At 38.6% G+C, this 27,799-nt stretch overlaps 2 pseudogenes; both read left to right on the top strand.

Moving 5' to 3' along the window:
* Positions 1 to 27,799, top strand: part of LOC133226761 (olfactory receptor 51L1-like) — a 90,175-nt pseudogene that overhangs the window by 56,502 nt on the left and 5,874 nt on the right.
* On the top strand, positions 15,183 to 18,256 carry LOC133226760 (olfactory receptor 51G1-like; annotated as a pseudogene).

Raw genomic sequence — 27,799 nt, 5'->3', positions numbered from 1 at the left:
CATGAAATTCAGGTGAGGAAGAAAAAACAAAACTTCTCATCAAGAGGCAAACACACAGATTAGGTAAAGGAGCTTTTAATGAAAACTTAAGAAAGGATATTTTGAATGGTTGTTTCATTAAAACTGTGGAGGTATATCCATAATTTTATTAACTTCACTAGACTGAAGCTTTCCTTCTTTTTTGCGGCTATGTCCTAGTAGTGCCTGGCTTTGCTGTATAACACACACAGAAAATATCAGCGTGTTTACATGCAAGACATATCAGATACCAGCATAGGAATGGACAGTACAACAGAACTGGTAAAAATAATAATTTCAAATTTGTATCCAGCCTTATTATGTGCTAAGTGTTCCCTAAAATCTGTTCTAACCACTTTACATGGATTGTCTAATTAAATGATCACAAATGCCTGATAAACTAGTTATTATTGGTATCCCAGTTTTACATTGAACGGAACTCAGACATTGGAGGACTTTCTCAAGGTCACATCACTAATGAGTATGTAAAGCCTGCTATAAAACCCCGGGATCCTAATGACAGAATTCACAGTTATAACCACGAAACTGTTCTAATTTACCTTTCAGATGCATGGTTTTTCTAAATGATTGGAACATAAAAAAGACAGTGTTAAATGTACTCTTTGTATATTCACAGTGATATTGCCAGGTCATAGACAAAAAGAAATGTCTAGCTTATAAGGATACAGAAAAATAAATATATTTATAGGTTTATCTGTATTGTGCATAGATATCCATGAAAACAGACCAGGGAATAACCTCTGGGCTGGGAAGTCTTTTGGGTATTTTACATGCTGAGTGACTCCTTTTATAACTGAAACCCACAGTTAGTATTTGGATTAGCTGACTAAGCTTTCCTTTCATACTTGGGAAATTAGGTTTTCCAGTTTTAAACTGCATTTGATAATTTCTACCCCAGAGCCACTTCTGAGCAACAGCTCTGCCATTTTGCCAGCTTAATATTCAAGTCTGAAATAATACAAAAACAACAACAACAACAACACACACACACACACACACACTCAGAGGGTTTCCTATTGCTTGACTTCTCTGCAACCTAAACTTCCCTGGGGCTTCCCTGGTGGCTCAGCTGGTAAAGAATCCTCCTTCAATGCAGGAGATCTGGATTCCATTCCTGGGTTGGGAAGATCCCCTGGAGAAAGGAATGGCTACCCACTCCAGTATTCTGGCCTGGGGAATTCCATGGTATTGTCCATGGAGTTGCAAAAAGTTAGGTGCGAGGGTTTCTCTGGTGGCTCAGCTGGTAAAGCATCCTCCTGCAATGTAGGAGACCTGTGTTTGATCCCTGGATTGGGAAGACCCCTGGAGAAGAGAATGGCTACCCACTCCAGTGTTCTGGCCTGGAAAATTTCATGGATTACATATAGTCCGTGTGGTTGCAAAGAGTCGGATAATGACTGAGCGACTTTTACTTTCATTACTTTCATAACAAAGACAAAATATATGTCTGTACATTACCACTTGTTCTTTATCAGCATGTGTTAACATTTCACTGAGGTGAAAGTATGATAGAATATTTGAAGAACTCTCATTTTTCAAATGAAGCTTTCAAAAATTCATATATATTACCTTATAGAGCAGTTTTAGATTTTCAGAAAATATGAGAATCTGCAGAGTTTATGTATGTCCCCCATACCCTATCCACCCAGCTCTGTCTTAATCTTAACCTCTTACATTAGTGTGATACATTTGTTACAATTGAAGAGCCAATATAGACACTTTATTAACTACAATCCATAGTTTATACATTAGGATTCACTCTTTGTGTTATATATTCTATGAGTCTTGACAAATGTATAATGACATGCATCTGCCATTACAGCATCATACAAAATAGTTTCACTGTCCTACGGATCCCCTGTGTTCTATCTACTTATCCTTCCTTCCCTTTAACCCCTCTGACAACCACTGATCTTTTTCATTCTCTATAGCTTTTTTCCCCCCACAATGTTCTGTAGTTGATTGGAATCATACTGTACTGTGGGCTTTTCATATAGGCTTCTTCCACTTAGCAATATACACTTAAATTTCTCCCATATCTTTTATGGCTTGATTAACTCACTTATTTTTATTCCTGAATGACATTACATTGTATCGGTATACCAGAATTTATCCATTTATCTAGAGAAAAATATCTGGTCTTCATTTCTTTAAAAAATATTGTGTAAGGAATTTTCTTTGTAGATAGATAAGTAGGAGAAGGAGAGATTGCACCTATCTGGTTTGGGAACTGATCTCAACTTATTGCCCTTTAATAGAAGTTTCATTATTAGTTTCAGCCTGTTTCCTCATGGTGTTCTATGAAGAGACTGTGTTTTGGAATGAAAGAGTGTGTGTATCTGCTCAGTTGTGTCCTACTCTTTGTGACCCTATGGACTGTAGCCCACCAGGCCCCTCTGTCCATGGGACTTTCCTGGTGAGAATACTGGAGTGAGTTGCCATTTCCTTCTCCAAGAATGTAAGAGGCAAGTACTCTAATCATAGCTCTAGGTCTGAGAATGGATAGTCCTCTGAGGCTTAATTTTATCTTCTGTAAATGGGGTATAATAAACCATATCCACTTTGGGGCTATACTCACAATATGACAAAAGTGAAACATTTAGCAAAGTATGCAGATGCATTGTAATTTGTTAACAAAATATAACTGTTTTTTTTTTTTCTTGTTATCCTTAATATCCTAGCAAGCCATGTTTTTAATCACCGGATTCATTAATCCTTGCAGCTAGATAATATAATGTCAGCTAGGCCACTAAGTGAGGACAACAGAAGGCTGCATTTTATCTATTATGAGGAAGTAATTGGCTGGGCAGTTGGTTAGTTTCGCCTCTCTAAGATATCTCGACCACTCACAAATATCTGAGTCTTGACCCTTGGAACTATGTACAATGTGATCTTGTCTACAAACCAGCTCAGATGTGATTATTTCTGAGATGATCCTGAATATCAAGTTCATCCAGATCCATTATTTTGAGGATTGCAGGCAGTCTTAGCTGGGTTCTCTACTCAGAATCTCTAAGGCTGCTGTCAGTGTGTCTGCTGGGCTGCATTTTCATCTACAGACACTACTTTTCTTCCCCCCTTCCTCCTTCACTTCCCTCATTTCTTTTATTTCTTTCACCAACTTTAAGATTTCCTTTCATATCTCAGACATAATGATACATGGTGGTCTGTTCCATCATACATCTGAGTGGTCTGTCCCATCATACATCTGAGAGACTCTCCCTGACTAACCTTCAAGGCTAATTAAAACTGTTACAATTTATATCCTTTATAGAATTGACTTTTATATGTAACTCATCAGTATTTGATATTTATTTCTCTACTTTCTATTTCCAAATACATAAGAAGCTATCCCTGAAGCAGTTTTCCCCCTACAGCTCTATATAGGAATACAGTAAGTATTCAATACGTATACTATTTCCCTGCTGAGAGCTGAAGAGTTGCTACCATGACTACGACTTTTTATGCCCTTTTGGACATGAAAGTTTAAACCATGTCCATCCTTCCTCAGAATATCTTGTGCTGTGCTAAGAGAAAATATGGCATGATTTATACACAATACGTTTTTTTTCTTTTTTAAAAAATTTATTTATTTTTTAATTGAAGGATAATTGCTTTACAGAATTTTGTTGTTTTCTGTCAAACCTCAACATGAATCAGCCATAGGTATAAATATATCCTCTTCCTTTTGAAATTTCCTCTCATCCCCCTCCCCATCCCACCCCTCTAGGTTGATACAGAGCCCATGTTTGAGTTCCCTGAGACATAGAGCAAATTCCCATTGGCTATCTATTTTATCTATGGTAATGTAAGTTTCCATGTTACTCTCTCCATACATCTCACCTCTCTTCCTGTCTCCCTATGTCCATAAGTATTTTCAATCTATATTCCATGGAAATGGGGCTGGTATTCAACAGGAAACAGCATAATGCTGGCTATGCTGGCTGTTAAAATCATGACATAAATAGGTAGTCATTGTCACAACCTCCCAATCCCTTTACCTTAGACTTGCCCCAGAAATTTCCATCTTTCATACCATCTAGCAACTGGAGCGTTAATGTCTTCTTCCTGCACCCGGCTCGTCCTCTGCAGCAGTGTCTCTTGCCCGCCCTTCATTAATTCATCTCTACCATGCAACAACCAGTATCCGCTCTGCCTTTGTCAATTGGCTGACGGGAGGATCATGGGGAAGGAAATGGCTGGAAACTTGCTTTACAAACTGAGAAATACAAAGACCAGGGAACATTACGTTTTGAAAAATTCCTAAAGTGTTGTTAAATTTCACTCAAATCTTTAAAAATCATTATAAATAAATGGCATTAAAATTTGTTAATCCAAACTTCCCAAAGAATGCAAAATAACAAATGATCCAATGGAGACTCTTTACATCATAGGTCATTGAATCAGTCAGTTCAGTCGCTCAGTCGTGTCCGACTCTGTGACCCCATGAATCGCAGCACGTCAGGCCTCCCTGTCCATCACCATCACAGGTCATTGGAAAAATACAAATATAAATAACAGTGAGATACTACTTCATACCCATTAGAATGCCTATAATCATGAAGACAGAAAAGTATTGGTAACTATGAAAAAAACTGAAATACTCATTGCTGCTATGAATATAGAAGAGTGAAGCCAACTTGGAAAAATACATTGACAGTTTTTTAAAATATTAAACAGAGTGACCACACAGTTCACAATTCCACCTCTAGGTATCTAACCAAGAGAAATTAAAAGACACATTCACATGGACTTGTGTATTAATTTTACTAGGAGTATTATTCATAATAGTCCCAGTGGGGAAGTGACCCATTGTCCATCAACTGGTGAATGGATAAATAAGATGTGGTCTACCCCCAAAATTAAATGCTTCTTGTTGATATAAAAAAGAACAAAGTATTAACATATATTATAACATGGATGAACTTCAAATACATTACAGTAGGTAAAAGAAACTAGAGACCAAAGACCAGCTATTATATGTTTTTATTTATATGAAATATCCAGTAAAGGTAATATATGGAGTCAGAAAGTGGATAAGTGGTTACCTAGGCTTGAGAATGAGAATGGAAAGTTACTGCTAATGGACAAGTGGTTCATTTTGGGAATGATGGAAATATCTTAAAATTAGTGTGGTAATAGTTGAATATTTACATAGATTCTTAATTATTTCTTTAAGTTAAATTCCTAAGAAGTGAACTCTGGGTCAAATGTATGCATTTTTTAAGACTTTGGACACATGGTGCCAAATTCTTCTCTAGAAGTGTTGCCTCCAGGGCTACTGCCCCCATCAGCTCACTTGTGTGGGATTTTTGTAAACAAGTAAATATGCATTATGATATAATGGACAGTAGGCAAGACAGAGGAGAAGGAAATGGCAACCCACTCCAGTATTCTTGCCTAGAGAATCCTATGGACAGAGGAGCCTGGTGGGCTGCTGCCTATGGGGTCGCATACAGTCAGACATGACTGAAGCGACTTAGCATGCATTCATGCACTGGAGAAGGAAATGGCAACCTACTCCAGTATTCTTACCTGGAGAATCCCAGGGACAGAGGAGCCTGGTGGGCTGCCATCTATGGAGTCGCAGAGTCGGACACGACTGAAATGACTTAGCAGCAGCAATAGTTGAATAAGTCTTTCAATAAAGTAAAATGCATCAAAATGTACAATTAAAATGGATGTATTTTGTGGCATAGGTATCTCAATTTTGTTGTCCAGTAGTGTCTGACTTTTTGCGATCCCATGAGGGTCGCCAGGCTCCTCCGTCCTCCACTGTCTCTTGGAGTTTTCTCAGATTCATGTCCTTTGAGTCAGTGATGTTATAGAAGGAGCAAGTGTCTTTCAATATAATAGCTATAGTCACTGTCCACAGTGATTTTGGAGCCCCCCCAAATAAAATCTGTACAACTTCCACTTTTTCCCCTTCTATTTGCCATGAAGTGATGGGATCAGATGCCATGATCTTTATCATGCATGAAATTTTGCTTTGATATCCCCAGTTTTCTTGAGGAGATCTCTAGTCTTTCCCAGTCTATTGTTTTCCTCTATTTCTTTGCATTGTTCACTTAAGAAGGCCTTCTAAGAAGGCCTCTCTTCTTTCTATTCTCTGTAACTCTGCATTCATTTGAGTATATCTTTCTCTTTCTTCCCTGCTTTTCACTTCTCTTTTCTCAACTGTTTGTAAAGCCTCCTCAGACAATCACTTTGCCTTCTTGCATTTCCTTTTATTTCATGTGCTTTTGGTCACTGCCTTCTATACAGTGCTTTGAAATGCTGTCCATTGTTCTTCAGGCACTCTGTCTACCAGATCTAATCCTTTAAATCTATTCATCACTTCTACTGTATAATCATAAAGGATTTTATATAGGTCATACTTGAATGACCTCGTGGTTTTCTCTACTTTCTTCAATTTAAGCCTGATTTTTGCAATAAGTAGCTGATGATCCGAGCCACAGTCAGCTCCAGGTCTTGTTCTTGCTGACTGTATAGAGCTTCTAAATCTTGGAGTGCAAAAATATAATCAATCTCAATAAAGCAGTTTTAAAACTTAGTGGAGAAGACATAGGAAATAAATAATCAATGTTGCTATTATTGACAATAAAATTGTGTTACATTTACAAAATTTGCAAAGTAGAAAGCTACTAGATAGTAGCTGTCCAAAAAATATCTAGTGTTAAGCAAATAAGGAATCAGGATGGGTATGATAAGTACTAGTATAATGATTAATACATAAATGATAATAACATAGAGATGCTAATGCACTAAGATGTTATCAGGTATCATATATGAATGTATAAAATTGAGAGAAGAAAGTTAAGAGATGTTATAGAGATGTTATCTTAATAGTGATTTTAAACAAAAGGATTCCGAGGTTGGGAAGATCCCCTGGAGGAGGAAATGGCAACCTACTCCAATAGTCTTGCCTGGGAAATCCTACTGTTCATGGCATAACGAAGAGTCAGACACAACCGAACAACTAACACTTTCCCTTTCAGGTGTCATCTAAGTCAGAGAAGAGTAATAACCATTCTTGCGTAAATACCTCACTTAGAAAGGGAACAGAATAATTTCCATTGGTTTACATAGTGATAAAGGGGTACTGGTTTGATAATTGCAAAATTTTAAGGGTTCCTTCCTGCTTACAAGCACAAGATGGCAGTGTCCCCTCATGTATGGATCTCAAATGACATAATAGCAAAGTTTTTTCCTTCTAGTTATTTTCCGATATAGTTGACATACATACCTGCCTACTCAGTCGTGCCCAATTCTTTGCAACTTCATGGACTGTAGCCTGCCAGTCTCCTCTATCCATGACATTTCTCAGGCAAAAGTACTGGAGTGGGTTGTCATTCCCTTCTCCAGGTAATCTTCCCGACCAAGGGATTTAACCCTCATCTCCTGTGTCTCCTGCATTGGAAGCAGGTATTCTCTAGGACTGGCATAATCTCCAGGACCTGCCAATTCTGTTTATTTTTTATTTCTGTAGTCCCCTTATTTTATTTTATAGTCTTAGTATTCATAGTTATTTTATTCCACCAAGTATTTATTCAGTTGGAACCCTCCTGTCTCCCATTGTATATGTAAACTCAGCGGCCAGAAGAGGTAAGGTCAGGATTTCTTGTAATTTTTCCACTTTTGTCTCTGTTAGGCGTTCTTCTGTTCTTGTGGAAAATCCTGCTGTCTCATCCTGAACACCAATGCCTGAACTTAAATCTAGAATTTACTACATAAGAATCTGTGATTTGGGCATTTACTTACCTTTTCAATTTTATAGCTCCCTCAGAGCATTGATACCATTGAAGACTTCATTTGTTAACCTGTGCTTTTAATTTTCAATTATACCATTTTCATTTGAATTTTTAAAAAATATTCCAGTTTCTTCCTGAATATTGAAATCATAGTTTTTTTTTTCAGTATGTTTATTCATAATTATTTTATCAAAAATTTTAATATAAATTTATTTATTTTAATTGGAGGCTAATTACTTTACAATATTGCATTGGTTTTGCCATACATCCACATGAATCCCCCACGGGTGTACTCATGTTACCCATCCTGAACCCCCCCTCCCACCTCCCTCCCCATACCATCCCTCTGGGTCATCCCAGTGCACCAGCCCTGAGCATTCTGCATCATGCATCAAACCTGGACTGGCAATCCATTTCACATATGATAACATATATGTTTCAATGCCATTCTCCCAAATCATCCCACCCTCACCCTCTCCCAGAGAGTTCAAAAGACTGTTTTATACATCTCTGTCGCTTATGCTATCTAGCTTACAGGGTTATCGTTCAGTTCAGTTCAGTCACTCAGTCGTGTCCGACTCTCTGTGACCCCATGAATCGCAGCACGCCAGGCCTCCCTGTCCATCACCAACTCCCGGAGTTCACTCAAACTCACGTCCATTGAGTCAGTGATGCCATCCAACCATCTCATCCTCTGTCGTCCCCTTCTCCTCCTGCCCGCAATCCCTCCCAGCATCAGAGTCTTTTCCAATGAGTCAACACTTCGCATGAGGTGGCCAAAGTACTGCAGTTTCAGCTTTAGCATCATTCCCTCCAAAGAAATCGAGGGTTGATCTCCTTCAGAATGGACTGGTTGGATCTCCTTGCAGTCCAAGGGACTCTCAAGAGTCTTCTCCAACACCACAGTTCAAAAGCATCAATTCTTCGGCGCTCGGCCTTCTTCACAGTCCAACTCTCACATCCATACATGACTTCTGGGAAAACCATAGCCTTGACTAGATGGACCTTTGTTGGCAAAGTAATGTCTCTGCTCTTGAATATTCTATCTAGGTTGGTCATAACTTTCCTGCCAAGGAGTAAGCGTCTTTTAATTTCATGGCTGCAATCACCATCAGCACTGATTTTGGAGCCCCAAAAATAAAGTATGACACTATTTCCCTATCTATTTGCCATGAATTGATGGGACCAGATGCCATGATCTTCGTTTTCTGAATGTTGAGCTTTAAACCAACTTTTTCACTCTCCTCTTTCACTTTCATCAAGAGGCTTTTTAGTTCCTCTTCACTTTCTGCCATAAGGGTAGTGTCATCTGTATATCTGAGGTTATTGATATTTCTCCCGGCAATCTTGATTTCATCTTGTGCTTTTTCCAGCCCAGCGTTTCTTAAGATGTACTCTACATATAAGTTAAATAAGCACGGTGACAATATACAGCCTTGAAGTACTCCTGATGGTTATTGTTACCATCATTCTAAATTCCATATATATGCATTAGTATACTGTATTGGTGTTTTTCTTTCTGGCTTACTTCACTCTGTATAATAGGCTCCAGTTTCATCCACTTCATTAGAACCACAGCTCTCTTATCCATTCGTCTGCTGTTGGACATCTACGTTGCTTCCATGTCCTGGCTATTTTAAACAGTGCTGCGATGAACATTGGGGTACAGGTGTCTCTTTCAATTCTGGTTTCCTCAGTGTGTATGCCCAGCAGTGGGATTTCTGGGCCATATGGCAGTTCTATTTTCAGTTTTTTAAGGAATCTCCACAGTGTTCTCCCTAGTGGCTGTACTAGTTTGCATTCCCACTAACAGCATAAGAGGGTTCCCTTTTCTCCATACCCTCTCCAGCAGTTATTGCTTGTAGGCTTTTGGATCGCAGCCATTCTGACTGGTGTGAAATGGTACCTCATTGCGGTTTTGATTTGCTTTTCTCTGATAATGAGTGATGTTTAGCATCTTTTCATGTGTTTGTTAGCCATCTGTATGTCTTCTTTGGAGAAATGTCTGTTTAGTTCTTTGGCCCATTTTTTGACTGGGTGTTTATTTGTCTAGAATTGAGCTGCAAGAGTTGCTTGTACATTTTTGAGATTAATTGTCAGTTGCTTCATTTGCTATTATTTTCTCCCATTCTGAAGGCTGTCTTTTCACCTTGCTTATAGTTTCCTTGTTGTGCAAAAGCTTATAAGTTTAATTCAGTCTCATTTGTTTATTTTTGCTTTTGTTTTCAATATTCTTGGAGGTGGGACATAGAAAATCATGCTCTGATTTACATCAGAGAGTGTTTTGCCTATGTTCTCCTCTAGGAGTTTTATAGTTTCTGGTCTTCATTTAGATCTTTAATCCATTTTGAGTTTATTTTTGTGTATGATGTTAGAAAGTGTTCTAGTTTCATTCTTTTACAGGTGATTGACCAGTTTTCCCAGCACCAATTTTTAAAGAGATTGGCTTTTCTCCATTGTATATTCTTGCCTCCTTTGTCAAAGATAAGGTGTCCATAGGTGCATGGATTTATCTCTGGGCTTTCTATTTTGTTCCATTGATCTATATTTCTGTCTTTGTGCAAGTACCATAATGTCTTGATGTCTGTGGCTTTGTAGTAGAGCCTGAAGTCAGGCAGGTTGATTCCTCCAGTTCCATTCTTCTTTCTCAAGATCGCTTTGGCTATTTGAGGTTTTTTGTATTTCCATACAAATTATGAAATTATTTGTTCTAGCTCTGTGAAAAATACTGTTGGTAACTTGATAGGGATTGCATTGAATCTATAGATTGCTTTGGGTAGTATACTCATTTTCATTGATTCTTCCGATCCATGAACATGGTATATTTCTCCATCTATTAGTGTCCTCTTTGATTTCTTTCACCAGTGTTTTATAGTTTTCTATATATAGGTCTTTTGTTTCTTTAGGTAGATATATTCCTAAGTACTTTATTCTTTTCGTTGCAATGGTGAATGGAATTGTTTCCTTAATTTATCTTTCTATTTTCTCAATGTTAGTGTATAGGAACTCAAGGGAGTTCTGTGTGTTGATTTTATATCCTGAAACTTTACTATATTCATTGATTAGCTCTAGTAATTTTCTTATGGAGTCTTTAGGGTTTTCTATGTAGAGGATCATGTCATCTGCAAACAATGAGAGTTTTACTTCTTCTTTTCCAATTTGGATTCCTTTTATTTCTTTTTCTGCTCTGATTGCTGTGGCCAACACTTCCAAAACTCTGTTGAATAGTAGTGATGAGAGTGGGCACCCTTGTCTTGTCCCTGACTTTAGTGGAAATGCTTTCAAATTTTCACCATTGAGGATAATGTTTGCTGTGTGTTTCTCATATATAGCTTTTATTATGTTGAGGTATGTTCCTTCTATTCCTGCTTTCTTGAGGGTTTTTTTTTTAATCATAAATTGATGTTGAATTTTGTCAAAGGCTTTCTCTGCATCTATTGAGATAATCATCTGGCTTTCATTTTTCAATTTGTTAATGTGGTGTATTACATTGATTGATTTGTGGATATTGAAGAATCCTTGCATCCCTGGGATAAAGCCCACTTGGTCATGGTGTATGATCTTTTTAATGTGTTGTTGGATTCTGATTGCTAGAATTTTGTTAAGGATTTTTGCATCTATGTTCATCAGTGATATTGGCCTGTAGTTTTCCTTTTATGTGGCATCTTCGTCAGGTTTGGTATTAGGGTGATGGTGGCCTCATAGAATGAGTTTGGAAGTTGACCTTCCTCTGCAATTTTCTGGAAGAGTTTGAGCAGGATAGGTCTCAGCTCTTCTCTAAATTTTTGGTAGAATTCAGCTGTGAAGCCATCTGGACCTGGGCTTTTGTTTGCTGGAAGTTTTCTGATTACAGTTTCAATTTCCATGCTTGTGACTTAATTATTTTAAAGCCTATCTAAATTTTTTTTTTTATTTTTGGATCCTCTATGTTTATCCTTGTATTATTATTATTTTTAATATTAATCTTATAACACATATACTTGTTTATTTTTCTGCTTGGTTATGCTATGGCCAAATATTTTGTGTGAAAATAAACTAGAAATAATTTAAGTCTAGGATAATGTCATATAATATTATATAAGTTTGCAGGATATGTATACACTTCTGGTAGATGGTAATTGGCACTGATAATCTCATATCTCTTTAATAAAATCAGAATTTGAGGTTATTTTAACCTATGTTAGTCCCTCTGAAAACTTATCTATTTGTGACTCACCCGTACATCTAGGGAAGATCCCATATGGTCTGGGTATTCTCTAGGACCTGGGTAATCTCTAGCACCTCTCCAGAACTAATATCTATTTTAGTTCTGAAGTCCCTTTATTTTATTGTGTAGTTTTAGTATTCATAGTTCTTTTTTTCCACCAAAGAGTTTTTCAGCTGGAACCCTCCAACCTCCCATTGTGTATCTAAACTCAGCAGCCATTAGAGGTAGAGTCAGAGTTTACTTGCATTTGTCCACTTGTTGCTCTCTTAGGCTTTCTCTGCTCCTGTGGAAATTCCTGATGTCTCATCCTGAACAATATCCCTCCCTTAAGCTCACAGCTCCCTACTCCTTAATGTACCACTAGTGTCTGTGATTCCCTCAGGCTTCCAGAGACCAATAATACCAGGAAAAATGACGAGCTTCTTTTATCACAGATGTATAAGCTGGAAACATTCTATATTCCTTAGAAAACACTATTTCCAAATTGAGCACTTTAACTATGAGCAAGAAAGCAAAGTGGTGAAAGTTAATCAAGTGACAGAGAAACACAAGTGGCCTACAGATAGGAGTAAGTCGATTATGGGGGAGGAGGGCAGATCTGGGAGGGAAAATCACTCCCAATTTCTCAGTGGAAAGGAGGGAAGAAACTGTGGGTCAAAAGTAAAAGATTGGCTTTGGATAGTTGGAGATAGAGAATTTGAATGAAGTGAAAAAATAGTGAATTTTACAGGGAAAAAATATATCATGTGATGCAATAATATTAGATGAAATGTGTTTTGTTATTTTAAATACTTTGGAAAAGAGTATTTGGATAGAGTGATGAGGAAAGAAACTTGATTATACAAAATGAAAGAAGGAAAGAAGGTCTGCAGTTTAGTGAACAGGAGTGGCAATGTGGTCAGAAGTAGTACAATGTGTAAGAGGCAATCTAGGGGATTTGAGAATGAGAGCACAAAGATGGACAGGGAAGGGAGCAAGGGAAAAATCACGTGTATAATCCACCTCTCTTTTTCCATACACAGGGAAGAAGGAGCTTATAAGTACTGAAATGGCTTCCCTTTCATTCAGAGATCAGTAGGTCATTTAATATATTTTAAACACAGAAATGAACTAACTTGTTTATGTCTTTAAAAACTCACTGCTCTAAGGAGATTTGGTTTGAGGGGAATGACACAAAAGTGGAAAGTATTAGATGAGATAAGTGGCTAATAAAATAGTTTAGAAGAGAAATCATGACAGTGGTAAACAGCAAAAGTGAATAAGTTAAAATATTTTGGGCATCAAAACAAGAGGACATGTTAGTGGATTTGAATAACAAAGGGCAATGCATGTTGATCTCATATAAATATTTAGTGGCTTAAAAAAGATAATAAATACACAAATCATTTTAAGATTCTAAAAGTTCTCTTAGATATTAGGACCTGAATATTTTTCATGAATAAAACTTAAGGAATTGAATAATAGTGTCTGTTTTTCTTAAGCTATGAAAAGATCTGTGTTAATAAGAGAAATCTCTACTCATGAAATTAAAAGACACTTGTTCCTTGGAAGAAAAGTGATGACCAAACTAGACAGCATATCAAAAACAAGAGACATTACTTTGCCAACAAAGGTCTATCTAGTCAAAGTTGTGTTTTTTTCCAGTAGTCATATATGGAAGTGAGAGTTGGACTATAAAGGAAGCTGAGCACCAAAGAATTGATGATTTTGAACTGTGGTGTTGGAGAAGACTCTTGAGAGTCCCTTGGACAGCAAGGAGATCCAACCAGTCCATCCTAAAGGAGATCATCCTGAGTATCCATTGGAAGGACTAATGCTGAAGCTGAAACTCTAATACTTTGGCCTCCTGATGTGAAGAACTGACTCTTTGGAAAAGACCCTGATGCTGGGAAAGATTGAAGGCAGGAGGAGAAGGGGATGACAGAGCATGAGATGGTCAGATGGCATCACCAATTCAATGGCCATGAGTTTGAGTAGGCTCCAGAAGTTGGTGATGGAAAGGGAAGCTTGACACACTGCAGTCCATGAGGTCACAAAGAGTCGGACGTGATTGAGTGACTGAACTGAACTGAACTACTCATGAAAGAGCCATTGAATCATGCAGAAAAAAGCCCAGATGATGAAATTTCAGGGGATTTGGTAATATACCTAAGATGCTATATGGCTGTTGTGACAGACAGCCTGGCAGTAAACATATAGACTAGTTAAGTAGTGATGGATTTAAATGTCTGAGGGAACTGATTTGTTGTTGTTGTTTATTTTAATATCATTGTGGCATTAGGAATAGCACATGATGTCAGGCATATGACTGAATCTTCAAACATTGACCAAGCCAGTCACATAACTGCAGCAACCATGTAGATGGGTTAGCCACTGTTCTGGGAAATCACCATCCACATGAGCAGAACCCTAAAACTGATATCCATTAAAGCTATTATTGTACTTATGGAGTATTGGGCAAACCATTCGAGTCTCTAAGCCTCCATTTACATATCTATAATATTTCTTTCTGTTCACATCACTGAGATACTTTATGGTACAAATATGATTACCATAATGTAAAAATTCAAAATTAAGGGGGACTGTGGTAAGCATTTTTATAAATAATTTAATTGTCTATACAATATTGTGGGACAAGGCTTGTTATCTTTTTCAATGAAGTACATTAAAACAATGAGCAGAGGAGCAAAACAAAAACATCAAGAGAATGAATTATGTTATTGCAATTATAGTGGACCACTGAATCGCAGTCTGTGGGTGAGTTAATATCATTCTAATATCTAGGGATGATGAGACTGTGATGGTTGATATTTTTCTTGTAGTTTTCAGAGATGGCCAAAGACCATGTCCATAGATGGCAACATCAGAAAACTTGTGAATTCCAGTGACAATAAAAGGGATCGATCAACAAACTAACATAACTCTCATATCAATTATTATCAGTGGAACAAATAATGGAAATTCACTTAAATAAAACTCTTGCGTCATTGCAGGGTATTACTGTTAGTCTTTGCAACCCAATGGACTGTACCTCTGTCCATGGAATTCTCCAGGCAAGAATACTGGAGTGGTTGCCATTCCGTTCTCCAAGGGATTTTCCTGACATCCTGACCCAGGGATTGAACCAGGATCTCCCACACTGCAGGCAGATTCATTACCACCTGAGTGATCATTTCAGGGTAAGTACATAAAGAAACCTTGGTAGAGAATATGAAAGAGAAACCAAATTCCAAATACTCTAGACTGTAAATTGCTGCTGCTGCTGCTGCTGCTAAGTCGCTTCAGTCGTGTCCGACTCTGTGTGACCCCATAGGTGACATCCCACCAGGCTCCCCCATCCCTGGGATTCTCCAGGCAAGAACACTGGAGTGGGTTGCCATTTCCTTCTCCAATGCCTGAAAGTGAAAAGTGAAAGTGAAGTCGCTCAGTCGCATCCAACCCTCAGTGACCCTGTGAACTGCACCCTTCCAGGCTCCTCTGTCCATGGGATTTTCCAGGCAAGAGTACTGGAGTGGGGTGCCATTGCCTTCTCTGAGACTGTAAATTAGGTCAACCCTATTTACCCTTGGAAGATTTTGGATCTGATTCCCATTTAAACCAGTTTGAGGGCCAGTCTGTGTGCCTCTTTCAACTATGCACACTTGCTGGACAGTTCATATCTTATAGTGTTACTTGATTATTCCTGTGGGCTTTATCTATTGGTTAAAATAAATCCACTCATTCATTGCTTTAACTTTTTATGTAATACATTATAAAATGTTTCAACCTAGTATCCTTGTCAGAGAAAATGAATGCTTTAGGATTGTGTGTTATTCCTTTTAGGAGTTCACATTTTTGTGGTAGAAAAATGGCTCTGTGGGACAGTCTCATGACAAGCTCTAATTCAAGTATTGAACAGTTGGCTTCATTCTACCTCTCTGGGATTCCTGGCTGTGAGGATGTTCAACACTTTATTTCCATCCCCTTTTGTGTGTTCTATCTGATTGGAATAGTGGGCAACTGTACAGTTCTTCACATCATCCACACTGACAAGAGTCTGCATGAGCCCATGTACTACTTGCTGGCCATGCTGTCCCTCACGGACATGGGCATGTGCATCTCCACCCTGCCCACAGTACTGAGAACCTTCTGGTTTGATGCTAAAGAGATTGAGATGAATACTTGTGAAGCCCAGATGTATTTTATTCACACTTTTTCTCTAATGGAATAAGTTGTGCTCCTGGCCATGGCTTTTGACCGCTATGTTGCCATCTGCGATCCTTTGAGGTATTCCAGCAAACTTACCCCACAACACATTGTCTACATAGGGGTCTTCATTGTAATCAGATGCTCCACTGTCCTCCCTGTTGTTCTTGTTCGTATCCCCACATTTTCTTTCTGTCACTCCCATGTTACCTCCCACTCCTTCTGCTTACATCAAGATGTCATCTTATTGGCCTGTTCTGACATCTCATTCAATGTTTTGTATGGCTTGTTTGTTGTTGCATTTTATTGGGGTGTAGATTCTCTAGGAATCTTTTTATCTTATGCTCTCATCCTCTGCTCCATGTGGCACACTGCATCCCAGGGAGGGAAACTCAAAGCCCACAGTACATGTGTCTCCCATATTTGTGCTGTGCTCATTCTATATGTGCCAATGATAGGGTTGTCCTTAGTGCATCATTTTGTAAAACATTCCTCTCCCATTATTCATATTACCATGGCAGATATTTACCTGTTAGTTCCACCAATTCTCAACCCAATTATTTATAGCATCAAGAAAAAACAGATTCGCCAAGGCTTCCTGCTGCTGCTGCTGCTGCTGCTGCTAAGTCCCTTCAGTCATGTCCGACTCTGTGTGACCCCATACACGGCAGCCCACCAGGCTCCCCTGTCCCTGGGATTCTCCAGGCAAGAACACAGGAGTGGGTTGCCTTTTCCTTCTCCAATGCATGAAAGTGAAAAGTGAAAGTGAAGTCGCTCAGTCGTGTCCGACCATCAGCGACCCCATGGACTGCAGCCTTCCAGGCTCCTCCATCCATGGGATTTTCCAGGCAAGAGTACTGGAATGGGGTGCCATTGCCCTCTCCAAAGGCTTCTTAAGGATATTATTATCCAAAACGATCAGGCTTGCTCACACTTAGAAGACATATGATCCCCTTTCAACCTTTACATTCATTTTCTTCATCCTGAAGATAATCTGTCAGAAATTCTTAGACACATTTTGTACATATAGTTCCATGATAGTCAATAATTTCTACATGTCACCTCAATAAAAATAAGTGTACTTATTTCTATCATTACTTCCTTGCTTTATATCATCTCAAAATCTTTGTGTCAGGAGATTTAGTAAGAGGGAATTTATTTCATTCAGCTATTTTATGGTGATATTTTCCATTTAGATTTTAAGATAAAATCAAGTTTCCATGTTAAAACTAAGATAGACAAGTTAACTATTCAAAGGAAAAAGCGATAATATAGAGTACAGTAGGTGTTGATAGCTAGGTACATTTTGTTTCCATTGAGGCAAATTAGACTTCATTCTCCATATTTTAATTCACATAATAATCAAATGAATATTTTATTTTAGAGATGTGATAAATGAAAATATTGCATTTATCTCCTTTACATCTACTCAAATGATTTTCAGAAAAAAAGCTAGACAGTAAAAAAGCTAGACATACTTTTCATCAGTGGAGAAAACTCACAAGACAAATCCAGACTTTCCACAAAAGGGGCTCTCTACTCATGAAATGGGGTAGAAAAAAAGTAAAAATCCTTTGGTTAATGTACACTCCTATTAAGTCTAATACCACCTGATCTGCCTGTGTAAAATTTTGTATGCAGGTCAGGAAACAACAGTTAGAACTGGACATGGAACAAGAGACTGGTTCCAAATAGGAAAAGGAGTACATCAAGGCTGTATATTGTCACCCTGCTTATTTAACTTATATGAAGAGTACATCACGAGAAATGCTGGACTGGAAGAAACACAAGATGGAATCAAGATTGCCGGGAGAAATATCAATAACCTCAGATATGCAGATGACACCACCTTATGGCAGAAAGAGAAGAGGAACTAAAAAGCCTCATGATGAAAGTGAAAGAGGAGAGTGAAAAAGTTGGCTTAAAGCTCAACATTCAGAAAACAAAGATCAGGGCATCTGGTCCCATCACTTCATGGGAAATAGATGGGGAAACAATGGAAACAGTGTCAGACTTTATTTTTGGGGGGTTCCAAAATCACTGCAGATGGTGACTGCAGCAATGAAATTAAAAGATGCTTACTTCTTGGAAGGAAAGTTATGACCAACCTAGATAGCATATTCAAAAGCAGAGACATTACTTTGCCAAAAAGGTTCGTCTAGTCAAGGCTATGGTTTTTCCTGTGGTCATGTATGGATGTGAGAGTTGACTGTGAAGAAGGCCGAGTGCCAAAGAATTGATGCTTTTGAACTGTGGTGTTGGAGAAGACTCTTGAGAGTCCCTTGGACTGCAAGGAGATCCAACCAGTCCATTCTGAAGGAGATCAGCCCTGGGATTTCTTTGGAAGGAATGTTGCTAAAGCTGAAACTCCAGTACTTTGGCCACCTTATGCGAAGACTTGACTCATTGGAAAAGACTCTGATGCTGGGAGGGATTGGGGGCAGGAAGAGAAGGGGATGACAGAGGATGAAATGGCTGGATGGCCATCAGTGACTCGATGGACGTGAGTCTGAGTGAACTCCGAGAGTTGGTGATAGACAGGGAGGCCTGGCGAGCTGCGATTCATGGGATCGCAAAGAGTGGGACACGACTGAGCGACTGACTGAACTGAACATGGGCAGACTGGTTCCAAATAGGAAAAGGAGTACGTCAAGGCTGTATATTGTCACCCTGCTTATTTAACTTATATGTAGAGTACATCACGATAAACACTGGGCTGGAGGAAGCACAAACTGGAATCAAGATTGCTGAGAGAAATATCAGTAACCTCAGATATGCAGATGACACCACCCTTATGGCAGAAAGTGAAGAACTAAAGAGCCTCTTGATGAAAGTGAAAGATGTAAGTGAAAATGGTGGCCTAAAGCTCAACATTCAGAAAACTACGATCATGGCATTTGGTTCCATCACTTCATGGGAAATAGATGGGGAAACAGTGGAAACAGTGTCAGACTTTATTTTAGGGGGGCTCCAAAACCACTGCATATGGTGATTGCAGCCATGAAATTAAAAAATGCTTACTCCTTGGAAGGAACGTTATGACCAACCTAGACAACATATTAAAAAGCAGAGACATTACTTTGTCAACAAAGTTCAGTCTAGTCAAGCCTATGGTTTTTCCAGTAGTCATGTATGGATGTGAGAGTTGGAATATAAAGAAACCTGAGCGCAGAAGAGTTGATGCTTTTGAACTGTGGTGTTGGAGAAGAGTCTTGAGAGTCCCTTGGCCTGCAAGGAGATCCAACCAGTCCATTCTAAAGAAATCAGTCCTGGGTGTTCATTGGAAGGACTGATGTTGAAGCTGAAACTCCAATACTTTGGCCACCTGATGTGAAGAGCTGACTCATTGGAAAAGACCCTCATGCTGGGAAAGATTGAGGGCAGGAGGAGAAAGGGACAACAGAGGATGAAATGATTGGATGGCATCACCAACTCGATAGACATGGGTTTGGGTGGGCTCCAGGTGTTGGTGATGGACAAGGAGGCCTGGCGTGCTGTGGTTCATGGGGTCACAAAGAGTCGGGCACGACTGAGTGACTGAACTGAACTGAACTAACATTTGCAGAAACTTGAACAAAAATAAAGCAAGAGAGATTCCCTCCAGATCACCATGAACTGTAACTGCCCACCACCCTTTGCTGTCTCTCACAATTGCCTGGGAAATAAGAAGAAAGACATTTTCAACAGCTAAGCTTAAAGTACACATTTTAATGAAAGAATCAAAATGGATCCAGGCAATTGGAGAATTTTAAAGAGAATGCTAACTAATAATTTTTGTACAAACACTATTTTAAAGCACCCCAACACCCCTGCTTTGTTAAATTATGGGAAGCAAAAAAAAAAAAAATTTTATGCAAGGGTATGGCTGGAATATTCATTGGAAGAACTGATGCTGAAGCTGAAGCTCCAATACTTTTGGCCACCTGATGCAAAAAACTGACTCATTAGAATAGACCCTGATGCTTGGAAAAATTGAAGATAGGAGGAGAAGAGGGTGACAAAAGATGACATGGTTGGATAGCATCACCAACTCAATGGACATGAGTTTGAGCAAATTCCAAGAGATAGTCAAGGCCAGGGAAGCCTGCAGTCCATGGGGTCAAAAAGAGTCAAACACAACTGTGAGACTGAACAACAATGGCTAGATAATTGAAAAGCAGAAAAATACAGAAAGTAACTTTAAAAATCAAACTATACAGAACCATAGTTTTCAAAAATTATTTTAAAAAGTAACGTAAACTCAAGAAGAAGAATTACAATAGACAACAAACTCTGCAGTTCCAAATGAATTGAAAACAGAAAAAATTCTGCCAAAATATACCTTAAAATTAAATCAGATAAGAGGACAGATTTTTTTTTACCAAAATGAGTCACTGAACACTGGAGAATACCAAAAAGAATATTTAAAAAGTGCTGTTAAGATTTGCACATGATGGTAGCATTATTTCTTCGTCCTAACTATGTGCAGGCTGAGCTCCAGGGCAAACCTGTCATATTTTCTTTGCCTATTAAGGAATTTGTTTAACATCCCTTTCTAAAAGAGTCTTCTTTTCTCCCTCATATCTAGGCTTACTTGCACTCTGTCCTCTCCTTACTCTTCATTAGTCACAGTTTTTTCTCCTTGTTATATGTAGAAAAACTAAATATGCAAAGATTTACCTGAAGCTTTCTCTCTTACACTTGGGAAGCTGATGTTCTTGAGTTGAATCCCCCAATTTTGGAAGAAAAAGCAACTTTTTGGTCTGATTAACCAAGAAATGAACATTAAGCTTCTTATTAAAAAATGATAATTGCACATATTAAATCTTGACTATATAATAAGCTTGTGGATAGTCATGATGATAAACCAGAGACAGAGATAGAAATTGACAGAAGGCATACACATATATATAAGGTACAAATTTCTCCTTTGTATTAATTAAGGTTCTATTAGGGGAAGAAACAGAGAAGGCAATGGCAGCCCACTCCAGTACTCTTGCCTGGAAAATGCCATGGACAGAGGAGTCTGGTAGGCTGCAGTCCATGGGGTCACTAGGAGTCAGACGGGACTGAGTGACTTCACTTTCACTTTTCACTTTCATGCATTGGAGAAGGCAATGGCAACCCACTCCAGTGTTCTTGCCTGGAGAATCCTAGGGACGGGGGAGCCTGGTGGGCTGCCATCTATGGGGTCACACAGAGTTGGACATGACTGAAGCGCCTTAGCAGCAGCAGCAGGGGAAGAAAAGTCATTCTCAAACTGCATAAAGACTTTGATAAAAGCATCAGGGGGTTACTGAAAATATGTGTGCAGGATTTATGAAAACCAAAAAGAAATATTTATTTGTATGTCTTATAAATATATAGATGATGTATGTATTATAGTATTACAGAAGGTAATTTGCTGTAAACACTAGTCCTAAAGTGTCAAGAAAAAAAAAAAGTATTTACCAAAATATGGAAGGGACAGGAAGGATATAGAGAAGGACACTCAGCATGAGTTTTCCCTTTCTGTAGAGAGATGCAGCCACCACGAGGAAGCCATAGTGAGGGTTGGTGGGGAATCAAGGGAGTAAACCCTCCAGCTGTATGTTTTTCTGTATTCCTGTTTTGTGCCATTTCTGTTGTTGATCAAATCAAACCAGAAGTCAGAGCGCAAAGTGGCCTGTTGAGGCAACTCACTGTGGTCAGGAGACAGAACATAGCAGATCTGGAAAAGAGCTTAAGGTTGCCCTTCTTCCTGTAATCAGAGCAACCGGTCTTCCTTTCATAGTTGTATCTACTCTCAGGCTTTGTGGTCTAGGTAGTGCTCTCTGCTAAGTCACTTCAGTCGTGTCTGACTCTGTGCAACCCCATAGATGGCAGCCCACCAGGCTGCCCCATCCCTGGGATATTCCAGGCAAAAACACTGGAGTAGGTTGCCGTTTCCTTCTCCAATGCATGAAAGTGAAAAGTGAAAGTGAAGTCGCTCAGTCGTGTCTGACTCTTAGAGATCCCATGGACTGCAGCCCACCTGGCTCCTCCATTCATGGGATTTTCCAGGCAAGAGTACTGGAGTGGGGTGCCGTTGCCATGCTCTCTATATACTCGTTAATGTGAACATTTGTCCATTACCTTCTCATCATCAGAATGAATCATTTATAATTGAGCTTACACCTAGGTTGCCAAAGAATTCAACAATGAGAGGTTGAAATTGTTTATTTCCCTCTATTTTATACATGAGAAATATATAGACCTCATGATAAAGTAATATGGTTGCACCAACTAATAATCCTCTGAATTTGGGATATTTGATCATATCAAGCTTAGATGACGTCAAAGTGATTTAAGTTCATATTTAAAAAGTAAGTATAGGAAAAGTATAAGGCATCTGGTGCCAATGAAATCAGGTAAATTCAAATTGTTTTCTGGTAATTTAAAAAAGAGCTGTGTTAATTTGGAGTTGCAAAGGGTTTCTAGTGATGACAGAAATAGCCAGTATTTTCATGGACTATTAGTAGATGGTGAATTTCTTAATAAGTAATTTTTCATTATGAAAGCTGTTGCTTCTATTTACATAATTACTTCTATTTTCAATTCCTGAGAGAGTCAGTTCTCAATGGGTATCTTAAATACTGGAAGATTACTAAGCCATGAAATATGTGCAATCTACAATATCTTAGTTGAGTGAATCAGTGATAGTGTTAAGACTTATAATTAAACCAATATTACCAGTCTCAAGACCAGAATTGCAAAGATTAAAAGTAGAACACATTTTTAAAAGAGTTCCTGTACTAAGCATTTAAATGTCAGTATTGTTGGTGGACACAGTTTTATTCACCCTGAGTAGTCCACATACCAACCCTGCTGCATGGTATAATTACCAATAGACATTTAGAAGTCAATATTGTTGACAGACATAGGGAACCTTATTCATTGAGTGAAAGCTTCTCTTCATAGTCTGATCCAATGTATATAATCTATTCAGCAGGAAGAGCTCAATGACACAGTGAAGTCAGTACCACTCCAGAGAATCAAGATTTGAGTGATCACATTGACTTTATTGTTTATGATCTTTCAAATACACTTTATTTTTTTATTGTAATTTTAAGAGTACAGCAAAATTGAGTGGAAGTTAATAGACATTTCTCACATATTTTGTATTGTAATAGTTTTGAGGGAGTTGACTCACATAAGTGTTTCATTTTTATCTAGTATTTGGTAACAGAACTGAACTAGAGTCATTCCCAGCCTTTAGGTTGTAGATTCTATGTCCCACAACAGTTTAAGTCCTTAATAAGTTCTTCTCATTGGCTACTCCATAGCTAACATTCTTTATCACATGCATGCGTGCCTGTCAGTGACTCATTTTATCCGACTCTTTGTGACTCTGTGTGCTGTAGCCCTCGAGGCTCCTCTGTCCATGGAATTTTCCAGGCAAGAATACAAGTGGGTTGTCATTTCCTACTCCAGGGGATCTCCCCAACCCAGAAATCAAACCTGCATCTCCTGTATTGGCCAGTGGATTCTTTACCACTGAGCCACCTGGGAAGCCCAACATCTTTATTAGCCAGCTATATTCTGGATACAAGCTACTATTTCATCACATGTTGCACTACCACATTTGAGACTCTCTATAACCTTCATGGTTCTTTGCCTGTATCTCAAATGGTAAAGAATCTGCCCACGATGTAGGATACCAGGGTTCTATTCCTGGGTTGGGAAGTTCCTCTGGAGAAGAGAATGGCAATCTACTTCAGTATTCTTGCCTATAGAATTCCATGGCCAGAGAAGCCTGGCAGGCTACAGTCCCAGGGATCACAAAGAGTCAGACACGACTGAGCAAGTGAACTGCACTGATAATGCAGCTTGGGAATGCAAAGGCAAGAAGGCTATGTATGTGTTAGTTGCTCAGTCATGTCCAACTCTGCATCCCCATGGACTGTGCACATCAGGCTTCCCTGACCATCAGCAACTCCTGGAACTGGCTCAAATTCATGTCCATCGAGTTGGCAATGGCATCAAGCCATCTCATTCTCTACCATCCCTTTCTCCTCCTGCCTTCAATCTTTCCTATCATAGAGTCTTTTCCAATGAGTCAGTTTTTCACATCAGGTGGCCAAAGTATTGGAGCTTCAGCTTCAGCATCAATCCTTCCAATGAATATTCAGGACTGATTTAAGGAATAGAAAACAGAGGATTTGGAAAAGGGCCAAAAACTACAAGGGTGGCACAAACAGGGTTACAGGTGCAGTCTTGAATTTCTCATGGGGACTCACATCCCTAAGGACTGGAGGAAGACTTATTAACTCATCCTTCTTTCCTTGAGAATTAGATCAGTCACTCATGACAAGAGCAACTATTCTACCAAGTAGGTATTGACTGGGAAAAGTAAAACTGGGAGGTAATAGGAAAATACAGAGGGGCTTGAGAGATCAAAGAGAGCCAGGCAGACACCCAAAGTGTGAGAAGAAGGACCAGGGGAATGGTTTGAGAAGGAAGAGGTTCTCAGGTGATTAGAGTGCGTACTTTCTCCAGATCTTTATTGTCCATACCCATAGACAGAGGATTCAAGCCAGACATAGGTTTTTCAGATAGAACTTGCCTGAGTCTGAGTGAACTCCAGGAGTTTGTGATGGACAGGGAGGCCTGGTGTGCTGCGATTCATGGGGTTGCAAAGAGTCAGACACGACTGAACTGAACTGAACTGAATATACCCTAGACTTTCATGGCAAGTAGTCCCCTGTCTGTCAGTACACATGACTGTTTACACAGCATAAAGGAATATTACCAGACATAACAGAAGAGGAATCCAGAATAAGAGTGGGATTACAGCAGATAACATTTCAGGTCCCTTCTAATACCATGTATCAGTGATTTTTAACATGATATTAACTATTAATTAAAAACTTTAAATTAAAAAAAAGTTTGTAATTTAGAATTTCCCTGGTGGCTCAGACAGTAAAGTGTCTGCCTACAATGTGGGAGACCCAGGTTCTATCCCTGGGTCGGGAAGATCCTCTGGAGAAGGAAATGGCAACCCACTCCAGTACTCTTGCCTGGAAAATCCCATGGACAGAGGAGCATGGTAGGCTACAGTCCATGGGGTCGCAAAGAGTTGGACATGACTAAGCGACTTCACTCACTCTATTAATTATGTTCTAAACCTCAAAATTTACAGATTTTTAAATTTATTACCTAACTCCACCTCCTTCTCTGGGGATGTGGAAGATATCAAAAGCTATGTGAATGAATTTGAAATTGCAGTATCAGGACAAAGAGGTATTGGATTGTCAAATCAAACAGGAGCTAAAACATGGGGGCTGTGAAATAATAGATGAACCAGATACTAGTGAATATGGAGAGTAATGAATATTTATGTTGTGGTAACAGAATGCTAATGTGACTGCTCATATTCCAGTTGACTGAAGATTCCAGTTCACTCAGGCTCCAGGTCACTGAAGTCCCCAAAATCTCATTCTTACTCTTGGTGAGATTTCTCATTCTATTTTGGACTCTTCTTACCACCCCCAAATATTGGCACTGATTAAAATGAAATGTATATATGTAGTTTCATCATGATGATCAGAGGAATTTCTGGGTAGAAAAAAATACTAAGGAGCAATTCATATTTCTTGCTATACTGAAATTTTAGTGGAGGAGAAGGAGATTAAACTGATATAGTTCATTTTCTACTTCTCAGAGCATCTAGGTCACTTGTAAGATGGCCACTCATGGTGTTTCCTCTAGAGGAGAGTAATTAATAGTCTCCCCTTGTCTTCCTCCTCTCATTATACTTCAGTCATTGTTGCTGTTATTGTTATCATCATTGTTGATGTCATCATCATTGTTCTCATTTTCATCACTATCATCATCACAGAAAAGGCTCTGTACCAAGTATTTCACACACAATATCTCCTTCACCTTAGCATATCCCATCAAACTATTAGTATCTTCAGTTTACAGAGGAGGCAACTTTGGTACAGAGGAAAAAGAGTCATTTTGTCTAAATTAAAATGAGTAAGCTTTGAAACCAGAATATAACTTAAGTTAATGTGATTGCAGAACCAGAGAAACAGACTCTACATAAGGGAGATGTTAGATCTCTGTCTCTTTAAAACCTCAGAAAAAAGTCAGTGATATGATGAAAGATGACCTCTAGATCAGGTATCTTCCAGTTTTCAATGAAACTTCATGTTTACTACTTCATGTCAAAGGGAGAGAACATTTATAAAAGAACAAAAAATGGTCTGAATTGACTAAGCAGTGAGATAAAAACCAGATTTTAAAATTTTGATTATAGAATAGAAATTGGAAAAGAATCAACAAAGAGAAGGGATAATATTGGAAAATCTGAGCATTGAAAGTAATAACCAGTGCAATTTTAGACAGGAAGGTGAGGAGATAGACGGGAATTTGAGAAGTTAAATAGCAGGACCATAAGAAATATCAGTTCATACAGTAAGTGGGTAGAACTTAAGTGTTATATGAACAGTCAGGAAGATTGAATTTGTTTCTCGAATTTACTTATCGGATGTCTTGATTATGGATCTTGCATTTCTTAGAAAATTATTAAACAATTTGGGGAATATCTTCTGTAATCAAGGGTATTTACATGGAACTAGAGGAGACTGAGGGGATTTCATTTCCCAGAACATCAAAGAAGACTTTCCAAGACAGAAGATGCTGATTTATTAGTTTACAGTGGAAGGTAATTTGTCACATAGACTTTAAATTCTTAAACCAATATTTTGGTGAGCATGGAGGCTGGGCAGTTGATGAGCAAGTGGGTTTTGAGAAGTGGCTCACCTTTCTTAATACAGAGATTTCTTTCTTGACCACAGAAGGAATCCTGGAATCTAGTGGGGGAAGATATATTTTCTCATTTGAGCATAAAAGTTTTAGTGTGAAGGTCAGATGCCAGTAGGCACTTTTTTGTGCATTTTATTTTTGTTGTTGTTGTTGTTTTCTCTTATTTTTGATTTGATGGATAAGTTTCCAATCTCTCAACAATCCCTATAACTATTGTTTTGTAATTTTTTACAGGAAAAAAAAAACTAGTCTCTAAATGATTAATCAGTTCTGTAACATAAGAGGAAGAATGTTTAGAATCTTTTAAATCAGATTCAAAATCAATTATAGTTTGCTTAACATTCCATATATTATATATTTTATAATTAAAAGTTTTAAAATCCACATATTCTTCTAAATCATCTTAACCTGTATTTACCTCAGGGGGATGCTCATCCCAGAACATATTGATGTTAGAGTTGACTCTATGTAGATATAATCCCTAGGTGGCACTAGTGATAAAGAACCCATCGGCCAGTGCAGGAGACTTAAGAGAGGTGGGTTCTGTATCTGGGTAAAGAAGATCCCCTGGACAGGAAATGACAACTGTCTCCAGTATTCTTGCCTGGAAAATCCCATGGACAGAGGAGCTTGCCTGGTCCCAGTCCATAGGGCCCCAAAAAGTTGGACCTGACTAAAGCCAGTTAGCATGCATACATGGATACCATCCCTGGGGTATCAATCATGTAGTCAAACTTATGTTTAGTAAGAATAAGCACCATCCTGACCAATCTTGCCTGAATACTGTACTGATGCCTTGCATATTCAAGTATTGCTGAAAAATCTGTCAAGCTCAGATGAAGACATT

The sequence above is a fragment of the Bos javanicus genome, chromosome 15 (assembly GCF_032452875.1).
Source record: "Bos javanicus breed banteng chromosome 15, ARS-OSU_banteng_1.0, whole genome shotgun sequence".
NCBI classification, from domain to species: Eukaryota; Metazoa; Chordata; class Mammalia; order Artiodactyla; family Bovidae; genus Bos; species Bos javanicus.
Note: the sequence above shows the minus strand (reverse complement) of the source record. Positions and strands in the feature narration are given on the sequence as shown.